Source organism: Rattus rattus, chromosome 1 (genome assembly GCF_011064425.1).
Source record: "Rattus rattus isolate New Zealand chromosome 1, Rrattus_CSIRO_v1, whole genome shotgun sequence".
Taxonomy (NCBI): Eukaryota; Metazoa; Chordata; class Mammalia; order Rodentia; family Muridae; genus Rattus; species Rattus rattus.
The window spans coordinates 113,441,242-113,446,986 of NC_046154.1; positions in this window are offsets into that span (position 1 = coordinate 113,441,242).

Below are 5,745 nucleotides of genomic sequence, written 5' to 3' on the forward strand. Positions count from 1 at the left end.
CCTTTAATGATGAACAGTGATCTGTAAACATAAGCTAAATAAATAAGTCCTTTCCTCTCCAACTTGCTTTTTGGTCATATTGTTTCATTGAAGTAATAGAAACTCTAAGACAATCAAATAGATACAAGGTAGTGGCATTTGTAAGAGAGAAAGTCAACTGATAAAATTTCCCCACTAGATTGGCCTATGGACAAGCCTAAGGTGGCATTTTCTTGATTAACAATTGAAGTACGTCGACCTATTTCATGATGGAGTCACTCCAGGTAAATGGTCCTGGGTGATATACGAAAACAATCTTAGCAAACTATGGGGAGCAAGTCAATAAAGAAACTTCTCTATGGCCCCTGCATCACTTCTTGTCTCCAGTTTTTAGCCTCCAGTTCCTGGTCTGCCTTTCCTGGATGCTGGTCTTCAAGCTAAAAGGTAAAAATAAATCCTTTCCTCCATGCATTGCTTTGATCACAGTGTTTATCACAGCAATAGAAAGCTGACCAAGAAACAGAATATTCAAGAGCAGTGGCCAACGTGGCACTAAGGCACAAATATGTGTGAGCGATCTCAGAGAAAACTTCTAATCCAACTTCATCCCTCACTAACAAAATTATCCTTGCCCAACTTTAGCTAAGATTAGTAATTTCATAACTAATACTCAGTTATTTTTATTCAAAAAAACAGGCAAATGTCAATAATTTAACTAAGTACAAAGCTGAACTACTAATGGTGTAATACAATTATTTATGCTGAAGGTATACTGACTTCTAATATATTATCTACTTTATCAAATATTATCAAATATCCACAGAATTTCTTTCCTGAAAATGCCAAAGATTGACACAAAAATCTTCCTTTTGAAAGTCCAAGTATCTAAATATATTGATGCCTGCAACCTCAGTACTTGAGAGGCAGGAGGAAGGACTGGGTCAAGTTTTATGTTGTTCTGATCTGCATAGGATGCTCTAAATAAACTAGGGCGACAAAATGAGACTATCTCAAAAAAAATTAAAATATTAAAATTATAAATTATGTATTTATAGATTTCTGATAATACACTATGCTTACAGTGTCCCCGGGGGAAAAAGTAATGCTTGATTTATTTGTAGTAAGTTTTCAATATCATTATTGTGAACTTTTCAATACACAGCAAGACTAAGAATGTCAAAATAAAGTGAACTTCCAGTATTATATCTGTATGAATCTTGCTAGTTTTCTTCCAGGGCGATGAAATATATCTTGGCATTAGAAAGTATCACTGTTGTCTTATAGCTCACTGACATGTCAATATCAAAGACACATAAAGAGGGAAATAATGCTTTATAAAATAAGAGCTTTGAAAGAGAAGTTTCAAACATCAGTCTTCAGGCAATAAAGATTATCAGAGTGTTTCAGACATGAAAGTATAAAGGACAAAATAAATTTGCCACACCATAGTGAATCACTTATATGAGTGACAAAGTATTACATAGTTGTTCCTCCATGACCATGGAAGCTGGTTGCAGGATCCCCTGTGGATAAGAAGATTGGTGGGTGATCTAGGGCTCAGTGCATAATAGCGTAGTGTTTTTTATATGGAGGAAATGCATCTGTAAACCTTAAGGCTCCTCTGGCAGGCATGTAGTATCAATACTATTGAAACAATATGTATATGGTATTATTGCTAAGAACAAAATAAAGAAAAGTCTTCATGTTCAAAAAAGATTTTTTTCCTGAATATATTTTTGTCATTTGATTAAATTTGTAAAAGTTGAACTCACTAATTTGGGGAACAGAAATATGAAACCTAATGCAACAATCATTCTCGGTCACTTGACTGGAGCTGTGGAGCCACTGTGAATGACAGTGCTCAATAGAGCACAGTCAGGCTATGAATTGTACTGCGAATTAGACAACAGAGGAGAGACTTTTGGGATGTCTTTTAGACTTTTAGAATGGGGTCTGATAAAGGACAGGAAGTTGAGTGTATAGGTTAACAGTACGGATTTTGGATCAGATCTGGTGTTTAGTAGTGGTAGTCCTTACAACGTCTTATAAGAGGGGTGATGCACTGTGCTCATTAGACTTTAAAAATAACAAAAAGTTAATGATTGTTTTCTAAATAAAGGCAAAGCACATGTAAACTAGATGAAATAGTTAACAAAAGTTAAAATAAAAACATACAAATTTGTATCGGGGAAAAGACTACCATTTATATGATCACAAAAGAAGATTCACATAGTCACTTAAAATCTGGTCTCATCTGTCTACAATTTTAACAGCTCAGTCATCATTAGGTAAGACTGTGACTTCAAGGTCAGCTTATTTTACAAAGAAATATCCTGTATGAGGAGAAAAAGAAATTTATAATTTATACCTATAAGATATTTTTACCCTTTGCTGATATTGTATAAGATTAAAGTGAACTGTTATATTAATCCAATAAAATACTCTGTGGGTTTTTTTTTAGGAGATCAAGAAGTACATCACTGCCAGAGAAAAAAGTGATATGTGTCATGTAGCTCAATGATAGAGGACTTCCCCTAACATGCATGAAACCCTGTGTTCCATAACAAAACCAAAAATAGATAATAAACATGCTAAATGGATATATACCTCAGTGGCAAAACCTTCCTAGCAGTGCACTGGGTTCAGTCCTCAGTCCTGAAACCAGATTACAAAACATCAGTAGCAATAAAACATAAATTATATTAAAATATTACAAGAAAATAATAAGATGTATTGCCAAACTAAATGTTATATGCATCCATGCATGTGTATATGTGTGAATCTCATTAAAAGTTTTAAGTAAAAAGTGGTTTATGAAATAAAAAGTACGGTAATACGTTGTAACCTTTGTAAATCAAATAAATTATAAATTATATTTATTCATGTTTAAGAAGAAAAATAAAATATAATAAAATTGTATAAGTTGAGGACATGACCACTCCAAGAAGTGTTTCAGGAGATTTTAAATATGAGGGAGGTTACAGTCAGAGGCATCTGGCATCTGGCAGATAAAATAAATAGTATCCTGAACATGCACAGTAGACCAGACAAGGTCAGGAGAAGAAAGGGGAAGAGAAAAAAAGAAGACTGTGGTCAACAGATACCAAGAGAGAGGAGCAAGGGTGAGGGATCCAAAAGGATCCAACAAGGTTATTTGGGGATGAGAAGATGGGGGTCAAGTAGAGCTGGAGAAATTTAGGGTAGGAGTGGGACAAGGTCAGAAGAACAGAGAAAAGCCACAGATACTTGAAAGAGTGAAGGAGCAGCCAGTGATACTTCATACTAAAGCATGTGACCCAATGTGCTAATATGCACCACAAACAGTCATATATTTGGGGCCTGACAAAAATAAAATATAACTCAAATATAAGTTTAAAAGTAACATATTGGAAGATTACAAAAAAAATGAAAAGAAAGAAAAGAGTCCAAGAAACAACAAGAAACAGAAACTGAGATCCACCATCCCCCCAACCAAACCAATAAACTGGAAGCCTATGTATACAAAATGTTGTTTCAGTCTGGTGAGTTAATAGATCCTTTATCATGTTGATTCAGAGGGCCTTGTTTTCTTAGTGTCCTCTACTCCTTACATTCTTTCTCCCTCCCTTTCTTCAGGGTTCCCTGAGCCCTGAGTGGATGAATTTGGGCATATCCAGTTTAGGGTTTAGTAGTTTCTCATACTTCTGTATGATGTCTTGCTCTGTGTGTTTGTATTTGTTCCCATCCCCCATAAATGGAAGCTTTTTTGGTGATTTATGTGCTAGTCAATGAACTATTAGTATAGCCGCATGTCATTAGAAATCATTTTCTTCATTCTGTTTTTTTTTTTAACAGTAGTATTTGATTTTACTTTATCTTTCTATCTATCTATCTATCTATCTATCTATCTATCTATCTATCTATCTATCTATCCATTCTCTGATCTTGGTCAACTAATCAGTGTAGGGTGTGGTATTTCCCTCATGGAGTAGTTCTCATATCAAATCAGATAATTGTTGGTCCTTCCCATAAGCTTTGTGACTCCATTAATTAACATAGGCTGCAGGTAGCACACTATTTTAGATCAAAAGGTTTGAGGTGGGGTTGGTAGTTGTTTCTTCTTTGGTATCATGCAAAGTACCTCACTATACTAGAGACACTAGTGGCAGATCCTCTATGTAGGCATCAACTCTAATTCTCCATGTTCAATGAGTTGTGCAGGTACTATCTTCAGTAATAGAATCTGTTTGGGTTTGATCTGGTACGGCTATGTATTCAAATGAGACATACTGGCCCCCAAGATCTTGTTACTCCAACGAGTAGATCCTCATCTACATTAACCTTTATTGTGTAAACCTTGCTCTCCAATTTAAAGCTATTAGTTAATTAAAAGTAGCTCCATCCAGTTAATGGGGAGAATATAGGTAGGGTTTCAGTTACTGGGATGGGATTTGCAGGTAGCGACCACAATGAGAGAGAAGAGAGAAAAGAGGGGGAGGAGAAAGAAGACAGAGTTATATGTACATGAATGTGTTCTTTGTATATATTCTCAATGAGTTCCTTCAGTTTCATACATCTCAGGGAATGCTGTATTTAGTATGCCTAAGAGTCCCTTGTCAGATGTTAAAAAAAATGCTTTCTTTTCTCTTCTCTTGGTATGTGGTCATACCATGTTGGATAAGTCATTTCTTATAGGTCTGATAGCTTCAGGAGATTATCAGAGGACCAAATGTGCTTCTGTCTCATTGTGTGTAAGGATGACAAAAAAAGATAGGCAGATTAAAAAGTAAACAGACCAACTACCATTTTGTGATACAATCATAAATTAAAGGTCACAGTCTTATTCTAGCTAGCAATGGAAAGTTACAGTGATTTCTAAAGTTACAGCACCAGAAAGTACTAATGAGAAATAAGACTCAGTGTGAAATATAGACACTGCTGGCCAATTTGTACAAATTCGAAAACAGAAAAAAAACTTAGATAAGCAATTTCAGTTGCTGCCCTGCTGTTCGCTCTTAAAATAAACTTGTGTATTCATTAGTTGTTTTTATCGGATGCATCTCTTTTTCTTTGAGGGATACCCTTCTACACTGCTCAGGACACAAATGCTAACCAACTGAAGGTTCTTACCATCCAGGATAAAATAGAAATTTTCCTTCTAGTGGCACAAACCTTTAGTCCCAGCACTCATGAAGCAGAGAGAGAGAGAGAGAGAGAGAGAGAGAGAGAGAGAGAGAGAGAGAGAGAGAAGAAAGGAGAAAGAGTTCCTTCTAGAAAAGAAAGTGAATTAGTTATAATATGGAAATTAAAATCCATTATGTAAGTTAAATAATTATACTGAATTAGAAATAAAAGATAAATTTAACAAAAGGCAATGTGTGGATTATTTTAGTGAGACAAAGACTCACTTATAGCTTAACAAACAGATTATCATTTCCATAAATATTATCTATTTAACAAAATATCGTGGTTCTAAAGATGGGGTTAAAATGATATAATGATACCTTATACCCTGAAACCTATTAATGTGGCCACATGTTACTAAATATATGAGAGTATTAAGAAAGAAAGATTTGATGTAGACAATCTCTGGGAGGAAGTGGTCTCTAACAAGAATTTCCCACATTCTCATAAGGGGGAATTTTGAGGCAGACACACAGAGGAGAATGAATACAGAAAGAGCACACTACAAAAGCAGAGATTGGAGTGACAGGCTACATGTGGAGGAAAGTAGAAGACGCCAGCTAAGGGGGCAAGAAAAATTCCCTGTTGAGTCTCTAGATGTAG